Source organism: Rana temporaria, chromosome 3, assembly GCF_905171775.1.
Source record: "Rana temporaria chromosome 3, aRanTem1.1, whole genome shotgun sequence".
Lineage (NCBI taxonomy): Eukaryota > Metazoa > Chordata > Amphibia > Anura > Ranidae > Rana > Rana temporaria.
The window spans coordinates 277,586,136-277,612,236 of record NC_053491.1 but is presented as its reverse complement, the minus strand read 5'-3'; the positions used below and the strand labels follow the sequence as shown (position 1 = coordinate 277,612,236).

Sequence of the window (26,101 nt, the reverse complement as noted above, 5' to 3'; positions counted from 1 at the left end):
GGCCACCGATGGAGGCTGAGTCTGCTTCCAGTTCAGAGGAATGCAGCCGCCGTGATCAGGAGCGGCAATATTAACTTTTTAAAGCTCTTACTAGGAATTTCATGATGGTGCAGAAGGAAGAGCTCAGGAGTCAACGGCAACTCCCGGTCCGTGAATTTCTGGATAATACTATGTACCTCTATCCAGAAGGGTCTCAGAATGCGGCATGACCAAAAAACGTGAAGGAGTGTTCCGACCTCCTCCCCGCATCTCCAGCATAAGTCTGTTCTCTGGGGGAACATCCTGTGTATTTTTTCTGGAGTATAGTACCATCGGGACAGAATTTTGTATCCAGTCTCCTGATGTCTTGCACAGATAGAAGTTTTTTGAGTAAAGAGAACGATCCGGTCCAATTGCTTCTCGGTAAATTGTAAGCCCAGGTCTCGCTCCCACAAAGAAACATAAGGGGGTCTATAGTCCCGGGGCGGAGATACAAGAACCTGGTACATTAGGGAGATCGCGTGTCTCAGCGGAGACTGATCCAGGCATAATAGCTCAAATGGTGTCAGCTGCCACCCATAGGCAGTCGGAGAAGACAATGTGCGGATGTAGTTGGATAACTGAATCTTCTGCCAAAAGGAGAGCCCACTCAGGGCTGGATCGTCTCGAATTTGTTGCCGATTCCGCCATTGACCGTTAATGAGAAAGTGCCGCACCTGAGACCTCTCGGTCAGTTTCAATTCCAGAAATTTAGGGTCGCTAAGTCCTATGCTGCATTTTTTAACAACGTTTTAAACTATGTCATTTTTCGGGTTGTAAAAAAATGATCGTGTGTGCTAAAACGACGTTAAAAACCCGCGCATGCTCAGAAGCAAGTTATGAGATGGGAGACCAGTTATGTTGGGCCTGGAATTCTGCTTTATTCCACTGCCCTAACATTTAGGTTTTTCAGGCAGCTTCAGTAGAGATGAGTTAATCAATTTTGTGGGTGTTAGAGAGAGAGTTTTATCTAGCTATCTATATATAATATTATCTTTCACCATTTACAGCTTTGAATGTTTGTTTCTTCTGTATTTTTATGTTGTACTGAACTTTAATAGAACCCTTTTGTACGAGAATGTTTGTTTATAAAATACCTTCCCAAACCATACATTTTCGGAACGCAGAGAAACCACAGAATGAAAAAGGTTGTGCCACCGATTTTCTACAATTCAAGATAGTTGCACACCTGTTTATATTTTCTATAATAATACACTAAAATTATTATTAGAGCAGACACACCACATAAATTACAAGTTTCCTATTAAATCTAAACAATAAAATTGTATTAAATAAATCAAAAATATGTTTGTAAATTTTAAATTGTACAGAAATCAAAGGTACTCAAAACTGTAAATAAGTAACTTGCACAAAAAAATTGGAGGCTGTGCATTAGGGTTGTCCCGATACCGATACTAGTATCGGTATCGGGACCGATACCAAGCATTTGCGCGAGTACTTGTACAAATGCTCCCGATGCCTTTGCCGATACCTGGGGAGGGCGGAGAGGGGTGGAGCGCGAGTCCTCAGCGTTGCCGGTGTAGTAAAAAAAGCATCACTTCCTGCGCAGCTACGTCGTGGGGCTCCACTGCTCATGCACTTCACCGCACCTAAACCGCGCATGCGCAGATGCTCATTTCAGTAGAGGAAAATAATAGACTAGAGCGGGCGGGCAGAGGCGGTGCGAGTTGCTTAATTACATCATCGGCAGCACTGCCTCCAGCCCTGCCCCTAATACGCCCCTAGCCTGCTCTGGAGAAGGGGGTGGGCCCCCTTGAAACTTAGCACTGTTTATATAAAGTGTCCAGTGGCGGCTGGTGCTTGGGGGGGGCGCAGACAAACTGAAAAATACTGAAACCCCCCACCAACCCCAATCAATTGCAGCCTCACTGTGCCAGTCAATTGCAGCCACTGTGCCCGTCATATGCAGCCATATTGAGGCCGAGTGCAGGGTGTACCAAGATGGGTGTTGCAGAAGCAGCATAGAAAAATTATTCCTCTCCTCAGTGTCCTGCCTATAACTGCCAGCCATCAATCAGTGACATCTGTTAGTGCCATCCATCCAGTGCCACTGCCAGCCATCAGTGTGCCACCTATTGGTGCCCATCAGTGCATGCCACCTATCAGTGCCCATCAGTGTGTGCCACCTATCGGTGCCCAGCCATAAGTGTGTGCCACCTATCAGTGCTACCTACTCAGTGCCACTTATCAGTGCTCATCACTGCTACATAATCAGTGCCACCTATTAGTGCTCATCACTCAGTGTCAGCCAATCAGTGCCGCCCATCTGTGGCCATCCATAAGTGTGTCCCACCTGTTAGTGCCACCTATCAGTAATACTTAATCAGTGCCACCTCTCGGTACTCATCAGTGCTGCATATCAGTGCCACCAGGTTTGAAAACTGTCACATGACATTAAAAAAAAGTATCGGTAATCAGTATCGGTGAGTACTTTAAAAAAAAGTATCGGTACTTGTACTCGGTTTTAAAAAAGTGGTATCGGGACAACCCTACTGTGCAATGTGGTAACACTTGATCCACAGTGATGTGTGTGTGCGTTGAAACAAACTGATGCAGGCATAAATTTTATCACGTTACAACACGTGGCAATGCATCACAATACACTGCTGTGCATAGCGTTAAATGAAGGTCATTTTAAAAAAAGGAAAAAAAAACAAGCACTGCAATGCATTGTAATGACGTAGTGCAGCACATGTGCATAACGAGCAGATCAGCGCACATAGGTTATGGGCACCAGCTGATATGAATATGCCTTTAGGGTTTTGCTGCACCGCAGTGATAATGAGCAATACTGCAATGTGTGTACTTTACACAAGACTTTTTTTTCCTCAGAGAATAAGTGCCAGGAACGCAACTATGAACACCCCCCAAACAACCCCCTTCCCATCCACATGCACACCTGACAAGTGGAATCAAATAGTGGGTGTGGCCACATTTGACTAACAGTGGGAGGTTCTTAAAGGGGCAATAAATACTACGAGTGCATTACACACAGAGTGCAGAGTTTAGGAGTGTGCTACACACAGAGTGCAGCACCTCTCTCGCTTGCAGGGATATCATACAGTGGGGCATTGGCATTTTGGCACCACGGAACAAATAGGAGATCACAGTGGGTACAGCCTACAACGCGAGGCCTCTCGCCTTCCTTGTCCCTGTCCTGCACTCAGTAGGATGTTCATTTTATATTAATTTAAATTATTATTATTTCAAATATTACATTTGTGTTTTTTCAACCTGACCACCCATGTAACTATGCAAGTGCTACTGGTTAATATACTGCCAGTTTACGCTCTAACTTTAGGTAGTTTGCCTTGGGTGTTGCCAGTATTTCATATCATGGCCTAGGTCGTGGCCAAAGAATATCGTGCTTGATTCCAGACATCCCTTTGGGGTCAAAGACAGGGCATTCTATAGACCATGCACCTTGGGGAAATTCATGGCAACTTATAACAGATTCACTTTAAGTATAAGATGGTAGGCTTTTTTTATTTTATTTTAGGTTTTATTTAGAGACCCTGTACGCAGATTAGTCTAGGACAGAAAGTGTGCAACGATGAATTAGGGCATGGAATGTGTCTTGTACTGAAATCAAGCAAACACTAAAACAATAGAATTGCTGTGGAGACATTTGCACAGGATAGACATGAGATAGACATGAGATTAAAAGGGAACGAGGGCAGGCACCTTACATTGAGGTGAATTGAAGGAAACTGTGGTTTCCTGTTCCCAAGTGGGCTGTAGTTCAGTTGTATGCATAAATTGGCAGCCTTAATTGACAGCATGTTTTAAAAAGAAACTTGGCCTTATTAAATGATTCAAACATAATGACGTTTACGTAACAGCTCTGGGAGTGAGTAGCTAAAGCAGTTGAATACAGGAACCTCATGCAATCCAACCATTTTTTGGATACAGAATAATTTTTCACTTACTGGTCTGTGGTAATGTTCAGTATACTGTATGTAGGGACCTTTTATTCTGAGGTTAGTTTACCTGTATTTTTATGATTTTAAATTTTAGCCTCAAAATGATCTAGCATTTGTCAATTGTTAAACTAAATGTCTTTTGTTCTCTTAAGATGGCCATCGATGGATAGAGTTGTGAATGAAAATAATTAAAAGAGGCACATCTAAGTATGCAGGCATCCGGGGTAAAGCTGTCCACATAGGCCATCCTCCTCACCGCCATCGACGACGTCCCTTCCACTCTGCGCTCCATGAGCGGATCAAGTCACGCTTTCAGATCAGTCTACTGCAGGGTAGTCTTTCCGATCATGATTGCAGATTGACAACAGTATTAGCCGGCAGTGCGGAGGATAGTCTATGTGGACAGCTTTAACCCAGATGCCTGCATACTTAGATGTGCCTCTTTTATTTATCAACCATGTGAGTTGCTAAATGTTGTACCTTCATTAAATGTAACCATATTGCTTCCCCTTAGAGGCGCCTCTCTTCTCTTTTATACTCTGTATCTCCTGATGGATTTTGCTTCTAATCCCCTTGAGGAGGCTTCCATTTGTGGATGGACATTATATGGTTACACAACCTGGTCACATTGCTATAATCTTTTTATATGTGTAGCACCCTCTACTTAGGTAGTGAGCTAGATTAAAAATGTTGTCAGTGCAGATAAATTTAGGCTGGCTTAGCTAAAAGCTAGGCCTGTTTGTTTTGATCTGTGGGCTGGGAGTGGTTTAGTGTAGGCTGGTGAATCACAGCTAGTTTCATCTTTTGGTTACGTCCCTTCTGTTCTCAAGGCTTCTAGAAGGAAAGAGTGGAAGAAAGGTGGAGCTGTCTGGGGTGTTCTAAGGAGCCCTGACCAATCCTTAACCTGGATTGGCAGGGGGCCGAATAGAGCCGAGCCGACCCGAGCTTCTTTCGGGAAGTCGTGACACGCTGTGTGCGCCATCGTTTAGCATGTCAATCAATTGGTATGACAATAGGAACGCCCACTCCCGTGGGATTCCCTACCCGGAAGCCGCGGTGAATTCCACGACTTAACGCTATCTACGGCAAATAAAAAAAAAGGTCAGTGTCATTTTATATGCAGGACTGGGCTGGATTTAGTGTTAGGAATTTTTTATAGGGTGAACCTCCACTTTTAATACCTGGAGTCAGCCCAGCTGGGGATGAGTTGTTCTGGTGAAAGAACTGGAGATGGAGTATTAAGCTGTTGGGGCCTTAAAGGGAGCCCCCCAGTCTGGGGGTGTGGCGTTGGGCAAGGGGGCCCGGAGCTGAACTGGAACCCCACACAACCCAATGGGTGTCCTGAACAAGAGCAGGAGAGGATAGCGGGAATACTGCCAGGCAAGTCTCCAGGAGGGATTCACCAGGTGTCGTGAGTGGCAGTTCCAATCGGAGAGGCATGCCAGAGAGGACTGGAAGTGTGCAGTCAGAGGTAAATGCTGAGCCAGTGGAAGAGATTGTGATGTTACTGGCAGTAAAGTCGGGCTGCTGCAGTCAGAAGGGCTGTCAGGGCTTGCAAAGGACTAACTGGGATCAATAGTCTACCTAGGCAAGCGAACTCTAAAGATATAAAGGTCAAGTGCAGCGCCAATTAAAGAACCACCTGTGTGGTGGAACTTAGATGACAGACAAATATATAACAAATGGTAGTCAAAAATGTGATTGAATAAGAGCAATCCTACTCCTCCAATAATAAACCTCCACAACCGTGAGTAGGTATGAAAAGTATTGTGCACTTACAACAGAATCTGTGAACTGTTGTAACAAACCATTAAATATATTAATGAATAAACATGTGAATAAACAAGTGAATCTCAAAAATAGTGATACATATAGTCCCAACCAAATAGAGAGAGTAGTCCATACACCGTGAAGGTGGTACGAATGCAATTTCCCCTCAGGCGGACGTGGACAAAGTATATCTTTCAAGATGCAATCCCAGGAACATAAAAAGGTTAGGTACCGGATGGAGTGGACCCGCAACTCACCGTACGGTGGGGGGTCTTAAAGGCTCTGATGGGCCGATTGCCCTCTCTGGTCGCCGTCTAGGTTTCAACCCCTTTTGCTGGTTACCCCAGATGTGGTCTGTATTCGGTATATTCAGGATATACCCATGGCCAGATATATTACTCCAATCCGAATCCCGTGCACCACAATAGTAAACCAATGTGTTCCAATCAGGAGAAAAAAGGAAAAAAGCTCCTCATAGCGTAAAAATTTAAAATTTTATAAAATTCCAAAAAATCACACTGGATTCCTTCAAAGTTCATATCCAAATCCAAAACAGCACACAGAAAATATAAAATCACAGCAATCACCCACGATAAGTACATAGGTAAAAAGTGTTGTCCAACAGTGCGCAGTGGAAAATGGTAAGGACCAGTGTACCCGACCGGTTTCGTCTGAGATAGACTTCAACAGGGGTGTCCAATCACATTTTTGACTACCATTTGTTATATATTTGGCTGTCATCTAAGTTCCGCCACACAGGTGGTTCTTTAATTGGCGCTGCACTTGACCTTTATATCTTTTCACAATTATCCTTTTGTTGTGTTGGCTGCTTTACAGTTTAATTTACCTTTTCAGTTTAGCGCAATATATTTTACTACATTTATTTTTTTAAGCTAGCTCTAAAGACTTTCCTATTTTTGTTGCTACACTAAAGGGGCCTGCGGTCCCTGCCTATAATAAGGAACTTTGCTAAGGCCTGGCTAAACCAGAGTTAGGCCTAACCATGTGCGCCTGAAGAATTGTGCTGGAGGGAGAAGGAGAGATCTGAATTGTTCCATACCATGCAAGAATCAATTTCTGGGCATCCCATGAATTCCTTAACCCCATCCAAGTTCTAATCCCTCAATAAAATACAAAAACAAAGCTGATGGACTTGTTCATTGTCTTGGGGTATCTGTAAGTGAATGTCGGGCTGGGCAGGGCGACAGATGGGCCACATCACTCAGCAGCCCTTACAGGGGTACCGCTACATATGGACTATAAACTGAAGGACCTATGAATAAATGGTTGTGGAATGAATCATTTTAATTTCCATTATTTCTTATGGGGAAGTGCTTTGGATTACAAGCATGTTTCTGGAACAAATTATGCTCGCAAACCAAGGTACATGGTTTGTTCGAGAAAAATGTTCCATCCTGCTCCTTTGAATTTTCCCACCACTGCGATTAAAAACTCATATTGATTTGACCCCACTTTTGATTCGAAAAACAAACATTAGAACTTTCTTTTCCTAAGAAAATCCTATACCATATGTGGGATAAATACTTGTTGATACTTGCCACATCAGATCTAGTAAATCTGGAAATATCACAAGATGAAAATGTGTTCATTAATGCGTTTCCCCAGTTTTTGTCTTGTATATTATATGCGGAGGTCCTAATATAACACAATTTTCGACAGGTTGGTCTCTGTGAATGTTCAGTTTCTTTGACATAGTAAAAAAGTTAGGCGAATGCATACCCTTAACCATATATTGAATCAGTATAAGCCAGTTTCTGTGGGTGCTTTAACTATAAATCGGGTTTTCTCAAGGAAACCCCAAATCCAAGGTAAGAGTACAAATATAGGTCAAAATGTTAGTTTTGTATTGGGAATTTCATGATATAATACAAAACACTGAATACAGCATGTAATATGTATAAGGAATCTCTTCATAATGGCCATTTAAACTATGCAATATACAGCAAAGGATTTAATAACAAAATTCCCAAAACAGAGTAGCAAGCCAAACCTCACATCGAGCAGAAAAGGTGGAAGTGGATAAACTAAACTTTATTTTGGACGTGAAAACTTCTTAATTAAAAGGGGTTTAGCAGGTATTTTTTATTTATTTTTTGAATGGTTGAGAGCCTGTCTTTTTAACATGCATTTCAAAGATGTGGTCTCCTTTCAACCTAAAGGTACCACATCTTTATGTGCTTTCCAAAAGTAGAGTGATGGATTTCAGAGCTCTCATTTTTCTGGAAATACAGAATACATTGGTCCAATAAGTGATTTCTAGAATCCTTGTTTAAGAAGACATAGATTTAATATCAAATGGCATGTTTTTGAACATTCTAGGGCTTATGATAGATGATTGGATGACGGAGAGCTCCCTCAAACTTAATGAATCCAAAACAGAACTCCTCTTCCTCCATGCAAACCGAAAACCCCCTAGCATGACGTCCACACCACCCATTATCCTTGGACAAAGCATCATCCCCAGCACAAAAGCCGAAAGCCTCAGAGTCATCTTTGACTCAGACATGACAATGGATGCACAAATAAGATCAGTAGTCAGCGGATCTCACCTCCTTCTTCGCCTGTTGCGTAGACTCATCCCCCTTCATCCCAGAAGGAGACACAGCAGCAGTAGTTGGAACAATCATCAATTCTCGACTTCATTATGCAAATTCCCTCTACCTAAGACTTCCCAAATACCAAATTTCACGTCTACAAGTTGTCCAGAACACAGCAGCCAGACTGGTAATCACCCCGTTCCTGAGGACCCTCCATTGGCTAGCCAAGAAGGATCGGACTACATTTAAGACCCTCTGCCTCACTCACAAATGTACACAAGGAAAAGCCCCGCAATATCTCTGTGACAAAATAAAGCACTACACCCCAAGTCGCCCCCTCTGGTCAACTAACCAGAACCTCCACATCTCCAAGGACCCTGGCTATGGAACGCTCTACCCGCAGACATCTGCTCGGAAGAAAACCATCTGGCCTTCAGGAAGAAGCTTAAGACACAACTCTTCTGAAGACACCAGCGCACACTTGCTACAAAAGCGCCTTGAGGCGATTTAGTTAGTTTCTAGCGCTATACAAGTTACTCATTCATTCAATGAGAAAAGCAAAAGCATGATCTGACCCTTTAAATTGATCAGTATCACAGTACGCTATGTTCCTTAACAGTCAACATAATCAGTTGCAACATAATTAGTCACAAGCTAAGCTACTATGAAGAATGGCAAAAGTCACACCACATTGGGTGTAACCACCAACAGAATTCAGTAACAACTTCAGCAAGATTAATTAAGCCAGCCATATATGGATCTAAATTTGGTGGGTTCAGCAGAGACCAGCCAAATTTTGTATCCATGCATGGGCTGTATACAAGTCTATCAATATACATTTGTATTTCAGTCAGCACCACCAGCTGTAGCCAGCAGTGCTGACCAATGTGTTCTGACGATGGTAAAGTCTCCCTGCTGTCAGAATACAATAATTCAGTGGGAGGGATCCTCCCATCAACATCGAGTGTATGGATAGGGGAATTTAGTTATTTTCTTGCGTTTCAGCCGTCTGGGTTAATGAGAAAAATACGACTCATGTATGGTCATCCTTAGAAGTGCATAGATCCAGATTGGCTTTTGGGTGACCGTATTCCAGATCACTGGTTGTATGCTAGGTTTAGAAAGTGGATTCCAGGGGGCGTGACCAGTTCATACACTCTGCGTCTATGGATGCCGAATGAATGACTCAGGAGCGCACCTGCTATATATATATATATATATATATATATGTATATACATATTAAAACAATAATGTTTTCATGCATCTTATATTGGTTTATTTATTATGATTTGCAGCAGACTCAAAAAACTATTCAAGTGCCATTAATGCATATTCCTGTCAGAAATACAAAAAAACACAGTCACTTCCAGCACTAATAGGTCTTCCAAGGTGTGGCGTAACAGATATCAGATAAAATGGTGTTGTGAAAGGTATATATGGTATACCAAATCTAGGTGGATGCTGCCTTTCTCAAATGGGTTAATCCGAAAGGAACTACAAGAAAAACAGAAATGGAAGGCGCGCACACCTTTAATAAGACATTTTTGTGTAAAAGTGGGTACTCACAAAATGCAACTGACAAAAGGCCATAAACACAGTGCATGGACATGCACAGAAAACGGGGTACAGCTAACACGTTTTGGGGGTGCACCCCCTTCCTCAGAGCTAGGCACTGTGTATATGGTGTTTTGTCAGTTGCATTTTGTGAGTATCCACTTTTACACAAACATTTCTTATTACATTTTCTCTGGTAGTGCACTAGGTGTGTGTGCGCCTTCCATTTCTGTTCAGCCAATAGAAAAAAAAAATAGAAACCTCCATATACAGAACATGCTAAGCAAAATGGCTGTTTTTGCAGAGCACATTGCTAAGGTTGCCTTAAATTTAGTTATTTTGCTGTGATAAGCCTTTTTGTTAAACAAATTACCCCTTGACAGATGTGTGATAAGCAAGGAAAAGGCTGAACATAGGATTGTGATTTGTAAACACTTTTATATTTCCTGACAACTTTCCAAAAGATTCTGTACTAAAGGAAGGGGTTTCTTGTCACCACCCTGCAAATGATTTGACAAGTTATCTATACGCCATCTTTCTGTAAACACATCTTATGTTCTAAAGACAAAGCATAATGGAGAAGCTTTCCTATGGTTACTTAAGGCACAAACAGTATAACATTCACAGTGGAAAAATGTTGGCTTTTTGGCCCTTGCGTTTTTCTAACTCAGCCTTTGGTTTTCATATTCTGCCTGTAGACATTACAGAAAGTCTGTCAGTGAGTAGGGATGAGCCCGATGTTCGAGTCGAGTGTTCGCCTGTTCACCGAATAGCGAACCATTTGGGGCAAATTCGAGAACTGGGAAACACCCTTTAAAAGTCTATAGGAGAATTCAAAAGTGCTAATTTTAAAGGCTTATATGCATGGTATTGTCATAAAAAGTCTTTGAGGACCTGGGTCCTGCCCCAGGGGACATGTATCAATGCATAAAAAGTTTTAAAAACAGAAGTTTTTTCGGGAGCAGTGATTTTAATAATGCTAAAAGTGAAACAATAAAAGTGAAATATTCCTTTAAATTTCATACCTGGGGGTGTCTATAGTATGCCTGTAAAGTGGCTTTTATCTGTATTGTGGGACCCAACAATTCATTATAGCCACAAGCAGTTTTAAATGACTTTTTTCCTTTTGAAATGTCATTTTGCTGTAAGGACTTTTCTAAACACTGGGAAAATGCGCCACTTTACAGGCATACTATAGACACCCCCCAGATACAAAATTTAAAGGAATATTTCACTTTTATTGTTTCATCATTAAAATCACTACTCCCGAAAAAACAGCTGTTTTTAAAACTTTTTTATGCATTGATACATGTCCCCTGGGGCAGGACCCGGGTCCCCAAACACTTTTTATGACAATAACATGCATTTTAACCTTTAAAATTAGCACTTTTGATTTTTCACGTTCGTCTCCCATAGACTTTAACGTTCGCGTGTTTGAACACATTTTTTGCCTGTTCGCATGTTCTTCTGCGAACCGAACCCGGGTGTTTGGCTCGTCCCTATCAGTGAATATAAAAGTGTTAACAATACCATTTGTGCAGCCGATGCTGCTACTAGGAGCATAACCAAAAACATGTACGGCCTCTGAGGCCGCGTACACACGATCGTTCCAAACCGATGTGAATGGTCCGACGGGCCATTTCCATCGGTTCACCGCTGAAGTGGTCTGATGTGCGTACACACCATCGTTCCAAAAACCGATCGGGTCAGAACGCGGTGACGTCAAACACACGACGTGCTGAATAAAACGAAGTTCAATGCTTCCAAGCATGCGTCAACTTGATTCTGAGCATGCGTGGGTTTTGAACCGATGCTTTCTGTACTAACCATCGGTTTGGACCGATCGGGCAGCAGTCCATCGGTTTGATTTTAAAGCATGTTTTAAAATTTTGGACCGAAGGAAAACAGACCGATGGGCTATACACACGGTCGGTTTGGACCGATGAAACTGAACCTCGGTCCATTCTCATCGGTTTTGTCCGACCGTGTGTACGGGGCCTGAGGCTACACAATTACAATGTTCACCAATGTATATTGTCAAATTTAAAAGAAGGTAAAGGACAGGAAATATTTCTACCTCTACAAGAATAATTATAAAATGTAATTATGGGCAAAGTCAAAAAGTACAAGTATAATGAAGTCAGGAATTAGCATGACCTAGATGTATTGCTTGCTGATCCTGCCAGTAAATCAGTTTATTTTTCCATCTTCCTTCTACAGGCCAAGCTGTCCAACAAAAGTGTCAGGTACAGGGGTTGGTACAAATCATTCAACCTGTTCATGGGTGCTTACCACAGTCAGTCTTTATTTAGTAGCTGAATCCTTTTTTTTTTTTCAAAAAACATTGCAACTGTTTAAAAAGTATTAGAGTGGACCCTGCAGTAAAATACAAGGTTTTCCTGTATTGTCCAGGCCCCCTCATCCTATAAAAAATCATAAGCAAATCATACAAAAAATGTACCTGTAAAAGTGCGATTTATACTTGCTGTATCCCCATCTTCTGCCATTGGTGCCTAGGCAAGGTTGAATTCACATTATTAAATCCTGGGGAATACAAAGCAGCCACAATTGTAAGATTCTATATGCATTTAACATTTTATGTAAGTTTATTTTAACTGTAAAAGCCTCCCTTGTAGACAATCAAAAGAAAGCCCAGCAATGCCCTGTGTCAGTTGCGGCTGGTGCTCAAAATTTTTGGGGGGGGCGCAAACAAAGGAAAAAAAAAAATCAATTGCAGCCTCACTGTGCCCATCAATTGCCGCCACTGTGCCTATCAAACGCAGCCATTGTGCCTATCAAACGCAGCTACTGTGCCCATCAAACGCAGCCACTGTGCCATAAAATTGTCGCCACTGGGCCATGCCATCAAACACAGCCACTGTGGCATGCCATCAAACGCAGCCACTGTGCCATCAATTGTCGCCACTGTCCCGATCTGTCACGATCCCTCGATGTAGTCCCGCCCTCGATGTCACTTCAGCCAATTAGGTTACCGGTAACCAGATCGGTAAACCTGATTGGCTGAGATGCGTGTCAGTGTTAACCAAGGAACGCACACCCCGCGCGTCCCCTGGTTAACTATTTGGAAGCCGCTGGCTCTGATAGACACTTCCACAGCTAACCAGCTGCCGTTATTCAGATGGCCGGCATTCACCAGGGGGCCAGCCATCTGAATAGTGGGCGGCAGCAGCGACAATACATAGATTCATGCAATGCATGAGTCTATGTATTGTTTTTCAGTGGCGGTCAGGGCCGTCTTAATAGCATCATGGACCCCTGGGCAAAGTAATGCTCTGGGGCCCCTACAATGGAGACAATGAAGGTAAACAGAAATCAAGTAGGTAGGAGGTAGGGGATATCTAGGGTGTAGAGGGGTCAGAGTGCTGGGGGCATATCTGGGATGTAGAGGGGCCGCCCGGGCTGAAGGACCAGCTGCTTTGGGGAAAGAGCAAGGGCCCCCCATGCAGCTGGGGCCCCTGGGCAGTGCCCAGGTGTGCCCTCTAATTAAGACAGCCCTGGTGGCGGTGCAGGAGTGAGAGGGGGCGGCGCTCCTGCGCCCTCTATGGATGCACCGCCACTGCCCTGTGTTATAAACACAGTAGACAGCATGACTGGAGATGGTTCCTTCGGGACAGTGCATTTGCGTCAAAGGGGTTAAGCAATGACTAAAGGTGGGTTGGTGAGGGGGTATTAATTTGGTGGCAAGTTATTTGTGGGGGGGGGAATTAAAAAGGAGGAGACTTCTGCATCACGTCAAATCACATTAATTACGAGGGAACAAGTTTTTTTTGTCACTATTTATTTTAGTTAGTTTTTTGTTTAAAATAAATAATGACTTGGGCTTTGTGTTGTGTTGGAAAAATGTACAAAAACTGCGATATGGGAAAAAAAAAATGAAATCAGTAGTACATAAGCGGGGACTCATAGTATAGCATATAAATAAGAGATTAGAGTCGCGCTAAAGATTCAATTTTACAGATATATCTGACAAATCTGCACATAAACATTCTTAAAATAGTCCCCAAGTGCTTGTAATTAAGAGCCTTGAAGTTTCCTCATGATAAAAAAAACGTCATCAATCACCTTAAGTGAAGAGTCTATTGTTTGAGGAAGGAATGGACTTTCTAGGCACCAATAGTTGACACAGAATACATTTTTATTGATGCAATCCCAAAGGATGGGTAATTGAATCAACAGTACAGTACATATGAGTAAAAATACATTTAAAAAACATGAATTATCACAGAATAATTTTGTAATAATAAAACAACTCAAATTTTTTTTTTTACTAAAACCAAAAGAGGTCCACTAGAGACATCAACGTAGGTTGATGGCTAACGTATATGTTAGTAGACAATTTGCATGAGCTCTATATGTTTCGCAGTTGAGTGCTTCTTCAGGAGATATAGGTTTTCTAAAAAGGAAAAAATAGACTATTATTGGTTTACAGTTTAGTATTGAGCTAAACATTCGTAGATAACCATAGACCGTATCATGCGTGCATTGAAGCACTATAGCAAAAATTGCATCTATGACCAGGGTTGCCGTAGCGTCACCAATAGGATAGCACAATGAGGGACCATACACCCCGAAGATGTAGGGACACACCCAGAAAAGTTTGTAGTGTTAGAAAAATGGGTTCATGCAAAACATGAGAACATTGGTATGGATGTGCTCACAGGCTGCAGAGGGTACCGCAAAGTAGTGAAGGAAAGGTAATAGTGGTGGGGGGGATAGGAATACAGATCAGAGAACCTCCAATAAGAACCAACATGGTGATGGAAGGGCCTATATATGATGACACAGGAAAAAAGCCAGAGGCAATAGTTATATGCCTACCATTGATTTTAAAGTCCAGTAGGAGGAGCTGGATAAGGAGGTAATAAAAATAACCAGATTGGACATTTGGTGAAATCTGGTTATTTTTATTACCTCCTTATACAGCTCCTCCTACCGGACTTTAAAATCAAACTTTATCCATTACCTTGGATGGTAGGCATATAACTATTGCCTCTGGCTTTTTTCCTGTGTCATTATATATAGGCCCTTCCATCACCATGTTGGTTCCTATTGGAGGTTCTCTGATCTGTATTCCTATCCCCCCACCACTATTACCTTTCCTTCACTACTTTGTGGTACCCTCTGCAGCCTGTGAGCACATCCATACCAATGTTCTCATGTTTTGCATGAACCCATTTTTCTTTTTTTTGTTTACAAACTTTTATTGTAAAAGATAGAAAGCGGTACATATCTGAATATATATATAAAAATACAGCATAATTACAAAAGCTGCGGTAAGTCCATATCAGAAACAAAAATATTATATGACACAGCAAAGCAATTGGGGGTAACAAGCTTCTTTTAGAGATGGGGGATAACATGGAAGACCTTGAAGGAAAATTGAGGAAAGCCGTGTTAAAAGGAGTGTGGTATAATAATGGATTTAGTTTGTATTGAAAAAGAGAGGAGAATATTCAGACCAGGGGGACCATTTATTGTTGAAAATGTGCATGGTGTTTTGTAGAGTATGGGATATTTTTTCCATCAAGTTTATCTCGTTGATCCTGTGTTTAAGTGGGTTTCGGAGTATTGTTGGAGATTTCCATTGAGATGCAATCAGCCAGTGTATGGCTACACAGATTGTATGGATGAGTCTCATATGGCATGTGGAAAGATCCGTGATGGGGGAAAAAAGCAAACAGTTGTGTATTGTAAGGATAATTGGTTTATCTGAAATTTTGGAGGCGAAGCCTTCAAGCTGTAACCAAACGTTCTTGACCTTATCGCAAGACCAGAAAACGTGGGGGAAAGAGCCTGATTCATTACATCCTCTAAAGCATGAGGAGGAGACTGAGGGAAAAATAGAGTGGAGTTTAGTCGGAGTGTAATACCATCTTATAAACACTTTTAGGGCTGTCTCCTTGATTGCAATAGATTTGGTGCATTTGTGTAAATTGGTTATACAGTTGTCCCAGTTTACTGGGGAGTACGTAAAGTTAAGGTCCTGTTCCCATTTAAGCATATATGATAATTTATTGGGCTCTGTGTTGTTGGTCAGGATGATATAAAGCTCTGAAATGAAACCCTTCTTCCTGGGGGAATCGCGACAGAGTTTTTCAAAATGAGAGGGAGATTGGGTGTTTGTAGTTTTGAAGTGAGTGTCAAAAAATTGTTTAATAAGGAGGAAATTGTCGAATTCCGAGTCCGGAATCTGATATTTAGCTTTCAGAGAGGAGAAGGGGATGAAGTTCGTACCTATAATAAATTTGTTAAGTGTAGTGAGGTTTTTAGTTATCCACCAAGAAAGGTCTATTGGAGAGTTTTGTTTGAATTTTGGGTCTCCTATAAATGTAGCAAACGGTGGGGATTTAGAGGTGAGGTTATATTTTTCATTATGGAGCTTCCATAAATGATAAGAGTGCGCTACTATTTGGTTTCGGGAGTTTAGGGTTGGAATTGAGATTTTATTCCCCCAGAGAATACCCGAGATGGTGAACAGGGTTATTGAGGATTTCTCAAAAGCTATCCAGGGAATCTTGGAATGCGGGATGTGCCATTGTGCTGTTTGGGTCCATCTTGCTGAAAGGTAGTATAACCAAAGGTCTGGGAGGCCGAGGCTGCCAGACTTCTGGGAACTGTGCAAGACTTGTCTAGGAGAACGGGGATGAGAGTCCGACCAAACGAATTTGTTAATATCAGATTGGAATTTGGTGATAAGAGATTTATTAATTCTAATGGGGAGTGCTCTAAATAGATAAAGTAATTTTGGGAGGAGTGTCATTTTAATCGCTGTGATTTTACCGAGGAAAGAGATCTTAAATGATTTCCACATTTTAAGTGTCGTCCTTAATTTTTAAATCATCGGGATGTAGTTTTTGATTGCTAGGTCATCGAGATTAGGGGTGAGGTGAATACCTAGATACGGAAGAGAGTCTGGAGTGTAAGAAAATTCGAAGGAGGAGCGTATGGAATCTAATTCCAATGGGGGGATATTGATGGGCATGCCTATTGATTTTGAAACATTGACTGTGAGGCCTGAGATGGATGCGAAATTGTTGAGGGTTTGTAGTAGGTTAGGAAGTGTATTTACCGGTTGTGTGAGGAAGAGTAGCATGTCATCTGCATACATACTTAATTTATATGTGTTGGGTCCAGATGAGTAACCTTTAATATCTGGGTTGGTGAGGATTGCTGTGGAAAGTGGTTCAATTGCTAGTGCAAAAAGTAAAGGGGAAAGGGGGCAGCCCTGTCTAGTACCTTTGCCTACTTTAAAAAATTCAGAGTTACAACCCGGGAGACGTATTCTAGTGGAGGGGTTATGGTAAAGTGCATGAAATGCGTGTAAGAATTCGCCAGTGAAGCCATATTTCTGCAGAACACTGTCCAAGAATGACCAATGGACACTGTCGAAGGCTTTGTTTATGTCAAGGCTGAGCAACAGAACAGGGTTGGAATGTAAGTTGGCATCCTGGACTATATTCGTGACTAGCCTGATGTTATCTGTGATTTGTCTTCCGGGGATGAAGCCTGATTGGAAGGGGGAAATGAGAGTGGGGATGATAGAGGAAAGTCTATTAGCTAGGAGTCTGCTGAATATTTTAAGGTCATTATTTATGACGGAGATTGGTCTGTAATTTTGGGGGAGTGTATGGTCTTTGTTGGGTTTTGGGATTAGGGACATGTTAGCAAGTAGCATCTCATCTGGAAAGTGATCACCTTTTAATGAACCCATTTTTCTAACACTACAAACTTTTCTGGGTGTGTCCCTACATCTTCGGTGTGTGGTCCCTCATTGTGCTATCCTATTGGTGACGCTACGGCAACCCTGGTCATAGATGCACTCCTTTTGCTATAGTGCTTCAATGCACGCATGATACCGTCTATGGTTATCTACGAATGTTTAGCTCAATACTAAACTGTAAACCAATAATAGTCTATTTTTTCCTTTTTAGAAAACCTATAGCTCCTTAAGAAGCACTCTACTGCGAAACATGTAGAGCTCATGCAAATTGTCTACTAACATATATGTTAGCCATCAACCTACGTTGATGTCTCTAGTGGACCTCTTTTGGTTTTAGTAATTATTTTTTTTTTTTTGTTTTATTATTACAAAATTATTCTGTGATAATTCATGTTTTTTTTATGTATTTTTACTCATATGTACTGTACTGTTGATTCAATTACCCATCCTTTGGGATTGCATCAATAAAAATGTATTCTGTGTCAACTATTGGTGCCTAGAAAGTCCATTCCTTCCTCAAACAATAAACTCTTCCAATACAATTTAGGATGTGGCATCGCAGTACCCTAGGACACCCATAGTCCATCCTATGGTTTGTGTACCTTAAATTTGTCTAAATTAAGTGAAGAGTCCGCCACCAGTTAGTAAGGTTTACTTCTTACCGACTCCAAGTGATCCCCCTTTACAGAGGATCATACAGCACGCTTGGTTTCTACCCAGACTGGGTCTTTCTCTCAATGCAACCTTACACCTGTCCAGGGGGCACTGCTCACTCTCTCACAAGGATCGGTGGATGGTTTATTATAGAAAACATAAAACTCCATATAGCGTAAAACCTTTTAAATCGTTTATTCAAAGTCAAGTAATGTACTTACATATCGATCGTATCATAAAAGCCTTCAGTCTGGTGTGCCGGCCGCTCTGGGTGTACCCCTGTCAAAGTCACGTGACCTGTGACGCAACACGTCCGGATGAGCCGATGCAGACACTTCCGGTGTTTCGTTATACTGGACGTGCAGTGAGGAGGAGAGCTGCTTGCAATGCTTACTTATATCAATATGCGTTTTGTGAGTAAATGTGAGTGAATATTCTCTACTGAGTAGAAGTAATCAGCATATAGCAATCTTGCGCGATGATGATGTTTTATTTATTTTGAAAATCAATTCACCTGTGTATTATTAAGTTGATTTTTACCACACTATTAATTTTATTTAACAATCATTTAGAGCACATTTGAATAGCTGCAGCTGAATTTCACTAAAGCAGGCCATACACGGTCGAATTTCGAACAAATTTTCTTTTCAAGATCAGAACGTTTTTTTTTTTTTGTGATCCGATGATGCCACCATTGATTTTTGAAATTCAGCCGACCAAGCCTTCATGTTGCTACAGAAAATAATTTTCGTGGCCGGTAATATTCTTTTCTCTCCGAGAATCTTCTTCTTTTCTTGCAAATGCGCATTTTTTTTTCTATTACATTTCTAGCACGATTCTCCTATCATTGATTAGAAAATCGTTTGTTTTTCAAAAATTTGATTGCCGCACGAAAATAGGCTGTTGCTGCAGCCCACTAACAGTGTGGAATTCGTATGAAAATTCTTTGATACGATTTTATGAAGAAAATTCTTTCGAAATTCGAACCGTGTATGGTCGGCTTTACTCAATTAGTCTTTATTTATTTTCATATTAGCGCTTAAAGGGTTTGTAAAGGAATTTTTTTTTATCTTAATAGCTTCCTTTACCTTAATGCAGTGCTGTTTTCATGTCCTCATTGTTTGTTTTTGCTCTCAAGTTGCTGTAATTCTTCTCTGATCTCCACACTTCCTGGTTGTCTGTTTCCTGATAACCACAGTACTGGGAGCTTTCTCTCTGTGGTCACTAATCAAGGAGGTGTGATTACTGTGTGTCTAAAACCCCACAGCACCAATCAGTTTAGTTTTCCAAACCATCACTGCCCTGTATTGCCTCTGTGGCTCTGTACAGCAGAGAAGCAGAAAAAAAAGGAAACAAAACTAGAAACTACAGGTACAATATATGATTGATTTTTATCTATTTTTAAACGTTTTTTAAAAGGAATCAGTTAACTATTTTTTCTCTACAGTTGTATTCAAAATTATTCAACCCCCACTGAAATTGATTGTTTTGCCCAGTTTGACATTGATTTTGATCATCCTGTCATCCTGCTTACAATTAAATCAAAGAGGCACGTGTAGGTCAGACAAATATAATATAACATTTATAATGAAATAACCACACATGTCTTTTCTGTGCTCACATCATTATCAGTTTTATTCAACCCCCAATTGACATTCAATCTTAGTACTTAGTACAACATCCTTTTACAGTTATAACAGCTTTTAAACATGAAGCATAGCTTGACACAAGTGTCTTGCAGCGATCTACGGGTATCTTCGCCCATTCGTCATGGGCAAAAGCCTCCAGTTCAGTCACATTCTTAGGCTTGCGCACTGCAACTGCTTTCTTTAAGTCTCACCAGAGGTTCTCAATCGGATTTAAGTCTGGTGACTGCGATGGCCACTCCAAAATGTTCCAGCCTTTAATCTGCAACCATGCTCTAGTGGACTTGGAAGTATGCTTGGGATCATTGTCCTGTTGAAAGGTCCAACGTCTCCCAAGCCTCAAGTTTGTGACGGACTGCATCACATTGTTATCCACTATCTCCTGGTACTGAAGAGAATTCATGGTACCTTGCACACGCTGAAGCTTCCCTGTACCTGCAGAAGCAAAACAGCCCCAAAGCATGATTGACCCCCCGCCATGCTTCACAGTAGGCAAGGTGTTCTTTTCATCATAGGCCTTGTTCTTCCTCCTCCAAACATAGCGTTGATTCATGGGCCCAAACACTTCTAATTTTGTTTCATCAGTCCACAGAACACAATCCCAAAACTTCTGTGGTTTGTCCACATGATTTTTGCATACTGCAGTCGACTCTTCTTATTCTTTGGAGACAGCAAGGGGGTGCGCCTGGGAGTTCTGGCATGGAGGCCTTCATTACGCAGTGTGCGCCGTATTGTCTGAGCAGAAACTTCAGTACCCACATCTGAGAAATCTTTTGTCAGTTCCTCAGCAGTCACAAGGGGACTTTTCTCCACTCTACGCTTCAGGTAGCGCTCAGCAGTCAAAGTCAGCATCTTCTTTCTGCCACGACCAGGTAGCGTTTCAACAGTGCCCTTTGGCTTGAATTTGCGAATGATGCTTCCTATGGTGTCTCTTGGTATGTTTAACATCTTTGCAATCTTCTTATAGCCATTGCCCTTCCTGTGACGAGTAATCACCTCTTCTCTTGTCTTCCCGCACCATTCTCTTGACTTCACCATGTTTGTAACCACACCAGTAAATGTCTAGAAGGAGTATCACAGTCATTTTAAAGCTGCCTGATTGGTGCTTATTAGGCTTTATTGATGCTCCCTGACATCCACAGGTGTTTTCAATACCTGATTGAAAGCACTTCAATGAACCTCTGTTCTTCAGAGTGGTAGTCTTTAAGGGGTTGAATAATTGTGTAAATGAAGAATTCACAAAATAAACATTTACTACTGTATTACAAAACCAATTGATGTCATTTTAGTTGCATATGGTTCGTTAAGAAGTCCTTGTAGGATTTCATTTTGAATACAATTACAAATGTACACTAAATTCCCTAAAACCCTTTACAGCATTGGGGGGTTGAATAATTTTGAACACAACTGTATACCCTGTAAATAGTCATTTCAGCAAAAAAAATGTTTTATTTACAACTCCTTTAAGTCACCCATTTTTACTGTTCGGGTATGCTGGATGTCATCATGCTGTTTAGGGTGGATAGAGGAATTTCTTAAATTTTTTTTTTTTTTTCATTCCGTCCACAGAATGAAAGATCCATGCGTGTATGGCCAGTAGTGAGAGACGCATGCTGCCAACATGTGTGCCATGGGTACATGTTATGGGAAATGTTAAAAGAAATGTTTTTGAGATTTAAAAACAAACAACAATTATACTCGTCTAGATGGATGCAGCATCGATCCAATGCTGCATCTGTCCCCTGCTGGCTCTGCAGTGAGAACCTCAGTTCTCTACCTCCACTCTGAGCAGAGGGCAGTGACTGTTAACCACTTAAGACCCGGACCATTATGCAGGTAAAGGACCTGGGCCCTTTTTGCGATTCGGCACTGCATGGCTTTAACTGACAATTGCGCGGTCGTGCGACGTGGCTCCCAAACAAAATTGGCGTCCTTTTTTTCCCACAAATAGAGATTTCTTTTGGTGGTATTTGATCACCTCTGCGGTTTTTATTTTTTGCGCTATAAACAAAAATAGAGCGACAATTTTGAAAAAAATCTATATTTTTTACTTTTTGCTATAATAAATATCCCTAAAAAATATATATAAAAAAAAAAAAAAAAAATTCCTCAGTTTAGGCCAATACGTATTGTTCTACATATTTTTGGTAAAAAATAAAATCGCAATAAGCATTTATCAATTGGTTTTATGGCATTTTTATTAATATTTTTTTCCGTTACTGCGACATTATAGCGGACACATCGGACAATTTTGACACATTTTTGGGACCATTGTCATTTTCACAGCGAAAAGTGCTATAAAAATGCACTGCTTACTGTGAAAATTACAATGACAGTGAAGGGGTTAACCACTAGGGGGCACGAAAGGGGTTAAGTGTGTCCTAGGTTTGTGATTCTTACTGTAGGGGGGCGTGGCTGGACGTGTGACGTCACTGATCGTCGTTCCCTATGACAGGGAACAGACGATCAGTGACAAGCCACAGAGAAGATGAGGAAGGTTTGTTTACACTCACCTCTCCCCGTTCTTCAGCTCCTGTGACCCGATCGTGGGACACCGGCGGCGATCGGGTTTGCGGGTCCCGCGGGCGCGGTCACGGAGCTTCGACTGGGTCGCGAGCGCACTGCCGGCGGCACGCACACGACCCACGGCTGGGCAACGTACATGTACGTGCTTGTGCCATTCTGCCAACGTATATCGGCGTTAGGCAGTCCTCAAGTGGTTAATCAGTGGTTCTCTGCTTACCCCTCTATTGCTCACTGGAGCGCCTGGCTGTGGAAGGGGGCAGGACGGCTGGCTCAGGCTTTCAATGTATCGCTAATGCTGCATTCATAGCTGAGCATTTGTTTTTCAGGCAGAAAGTTGCGTTTTTTGCCGCGAATTTGTACAGGTCAAAAGGTCACCAATGAAAAAAGAAGAAAAATTCCCAAATCTGTCCAAATTGAGCTACAAAAAAAGCTCCAGAACTTTTTTGAGCTTTGGGTGTTTGTCTTCAGGCAACGTGGAGTGAAGATGTGAACCAGAATAATTTATTTTTTTTCTTCTCCAATGTTTTGGAGCTTCAGGCTTCAAGCTACAAAACGCTGAGGTGTGAATTGGGCTTGAGAGGCTGAGCCAGATACTGGTCCAAGCATCTGGGTGGATCCTTACCATATGGTCGGGATCTGGACCGGCTGAGTGACATTTAGCCCACTGTTGGCTAAAAACAGATCACAGGATACAGAACTGCACTCCTGTGATCCATAAGAGAAGTATGGTCAAAAAAAGCTTTGCCACCATCATCACCCCCCCTGCCACTATCATCACCCCCCTGCCACCATCATCACCCCCTGCCACCATCATCATTCCCTGCCAGTGCCACTATCATCACCTTCTGCCACTATCATCACCCCCCTGCCACCATCATCACCCCCCTGCCACCATCATCACCCCCCTGCCACCATCATCATTCCCTGCCAGTGCCACCATCATCAACCCCATGCCACCATCATCACCCCCTGTTACCAAAGTCCTGTAGCTGCCTGTCTCAGTTGCTCTCTCTGCCACTGAGAGTGAGTGTCCCGAGTCCGACCGATGACCTTTTTGACTGCCTTGTTGTGGGCTGGCTTTGCCACTGCACTCACCACCAGGCTCAGTCGGCCTCAGCCAGGAAGGGGTCTGCCGTACCAGTCCTGTCCAAGTCCACACATCTCCGACTCCCGCGCGCGTTACCCGCCATTGCTTGCTCTGTCCACTCCACCACGATGCTCCTCCGTCCCCCGCTCGGCTCTCCTGCCTGACATATCATTGGTTGCGCGGCGCAGTGGGTGGGCTCGGCAGAGGCAGTAGGAAGACTCGGTTTAGGAGGATCGTATTTTCTCAGCAGATTCCGAAACTGCGCATGCGCAGTCCTGACCTGAGCCGCGGCGTTTTGTACCGCGATTTGCGGCGACAAAACGCTGCGATTGTGAATGCAGCCTCACCCCCTCTATGGAGATGGTTCACATCTCCTATGCCGAACGTCCGGGACTTGTTTTCAAGCGGCAGGCGTACGGCGTTTGGCGTGGAGATGTGAACCATCTCCATAGAGGGCAATGTGTTTTCATCCCTCCAGCGTCTCGGGGCTGCTGCGGCGTCACACTACAGGCGACAAAACGCCTAGGTGTGAATGGGGGCTTAGGCAGATTCACCCTCTGTATGTGTACTGTTATTGAAAGTGAAATTAAAAGAAAATCCAGAATATTGGATTGACACTGGAACAGTAATAAAGTTGAAAACTTCCAATGGGGAAACTAGTTTCACTTAATGTTTTGGCTATGGGACAGGAAGTGAAGGGAAGTCTCCTCTATGGGACATAGATGGCAAGAGAAAAAACCTGAACATTTGGACCATGTGTACAGCTGCCTGTTAGACAGACGCTGATTGAACGGCATGCTGGAAAACAGCTGATCAGCATTCTATCAGTGCTCATAGCCAATGGCTCAAAACGCTGACTGGTGTGTTTTGGGGTGGGGCATACAATAGCTCAGGAGGGATATCACTTTACTGACATTGCATAGTTACTACAGCAAGCGCCTCGTGAGCCGTTGAGTTTTTTTTTTTTTATTCAGCCTGCTGGGTTAAATGGAAACAAACTGCCTGTGTGTACCAGGCTTAAGTTTCCAAAGCCTTAGCTAACGTAATCACTGTAAATCAAAAATTGCTAGAAGCAGGCAGCTACCGCAACAGTGTAGAGAGCATGGCCCAGATCCACAAAGAAATTACGCCGGCGTATCTATTGATACCACCACGTAATTTCTAAGATGTATCCACAAAACAAGATACGACTGAATGTGGGCTCGATCCGACTGGCGTACGTCTGAGGCCTCGTACAGACGAGCAAACATGTACGATGAAAACGGTCCGCCGGACCGTTTTCAGCGTACATGTCTGCCCGGAGATTTCTGTATGATGGCTGTACTCACCATCATACAGAAATCCGCGCGTACTCGATACGCGGCGACGAGGCCGCGCCGTCGCCGCGACGATGACGCGGCGACGTGCGCGGCCCTGGCAGTTCAATGCTTCCACGCATGCGTCAAAGTCATTTGACGCATGCGAGGGATGGCGGCCGCTCAGACATGTACGGTAGGTCTGTACAGACGACCGAACATGTCCGACGGACAGGATTCCAGCGGGCATATTTCTAAACATGTTTAGAAATATTTGCCCGCTTGAAAAAGGCCCGGCGGGCAAATGTATGCTGGAATCCTGTCCGCTCGGCTGTACAGATGACAGAACATGTCTGCTGAAACTGGTCGGCGGACCAGTTTCAGCAGACATGTTCGGTCGTCTGTATGGGGCCTTAGTACGCCGTCGGATCTTAGGTGCATATTTATGCTGGCTGCTAGGTGGCGCTTCCGTCGATTTCCGCGTCTATTATGCAAATTAGCTACATACGCCAATCCACAAACGTATGTCCGCCCGGCGCTTTTTTTTACGTCGTTTACGTAAGGCTTTTTTCAGCGTAACGTTACCCCTGCTCTATGAGGCGTACGCAATGTTAAGTATAGACGTCGGGCCAGCGTCGAATTTTCCGTCGTGTAAGTCGCTTGCGTAAAACGTTCGCGAATAGGGCTTTGCGTAAATTACGTTCACGTCGTCTAGGCATTGAGCGGGCGTAATTTAATTTGAAAATCCGACGTGATACTGAGCATGCGCGCGCATGCGCCGTACGAAAAAATTTACGTGGGGTCAAGATTGTTTTACATAACACACGCCCCCCTGTTCCCCCCTTACGTCGGGAGATTTACGCTACCCTGCCGTAACTTTAGAGGCAAGTGCTTTGTGAATACAGCACTTGCCTCTCAAAGTAGCGGCGGCGTAGCGTAACTACGATACGCTACGCCTGCCTAAAAATACGCCGCCCTACGTGGATCTGGTCCCATGTGTCCAGACTAGAACTAAGAGCAAAGAAGACTTATTTTCTATTAACGCTTTTTTCTTCTACGGGAGTTCAGCAGCAGCAAAAACGGGGGTAAAAAGCCACATTTTTGTATGCATGTTGTGTCTGGCTTTTATCAATTCTATTGAATATGAGGAGGGGAGCTCCCATCAAGTTAAAGGAAGGCCCGTAGACATGGTGTATCTGGATTTTTCATTTGATACAGTTCCCCATAAACGTTTACTGTACAAAGTAAGGTCCGTTGGCATGTACCATAGGGTGAGTACATGGATTGAAAACTGGCTACAAGGGCGA

At 42.8% G+C, this 26,101-nt stretch overlaps 1 protein-coding gene across 3 annotated transcripts in view; it reads left to right on the top strand.

The window, feature by feature from the left end:
• LOC120932350 (rho GTPase-activating protein 7-like) overlaps window positions 1–26,101 on the top strand; it is a 172,102-nt gene that overhangs the window by 5,359 nt on the left and 140,642 nt on the right. The window lies entirely within an intron of this gene.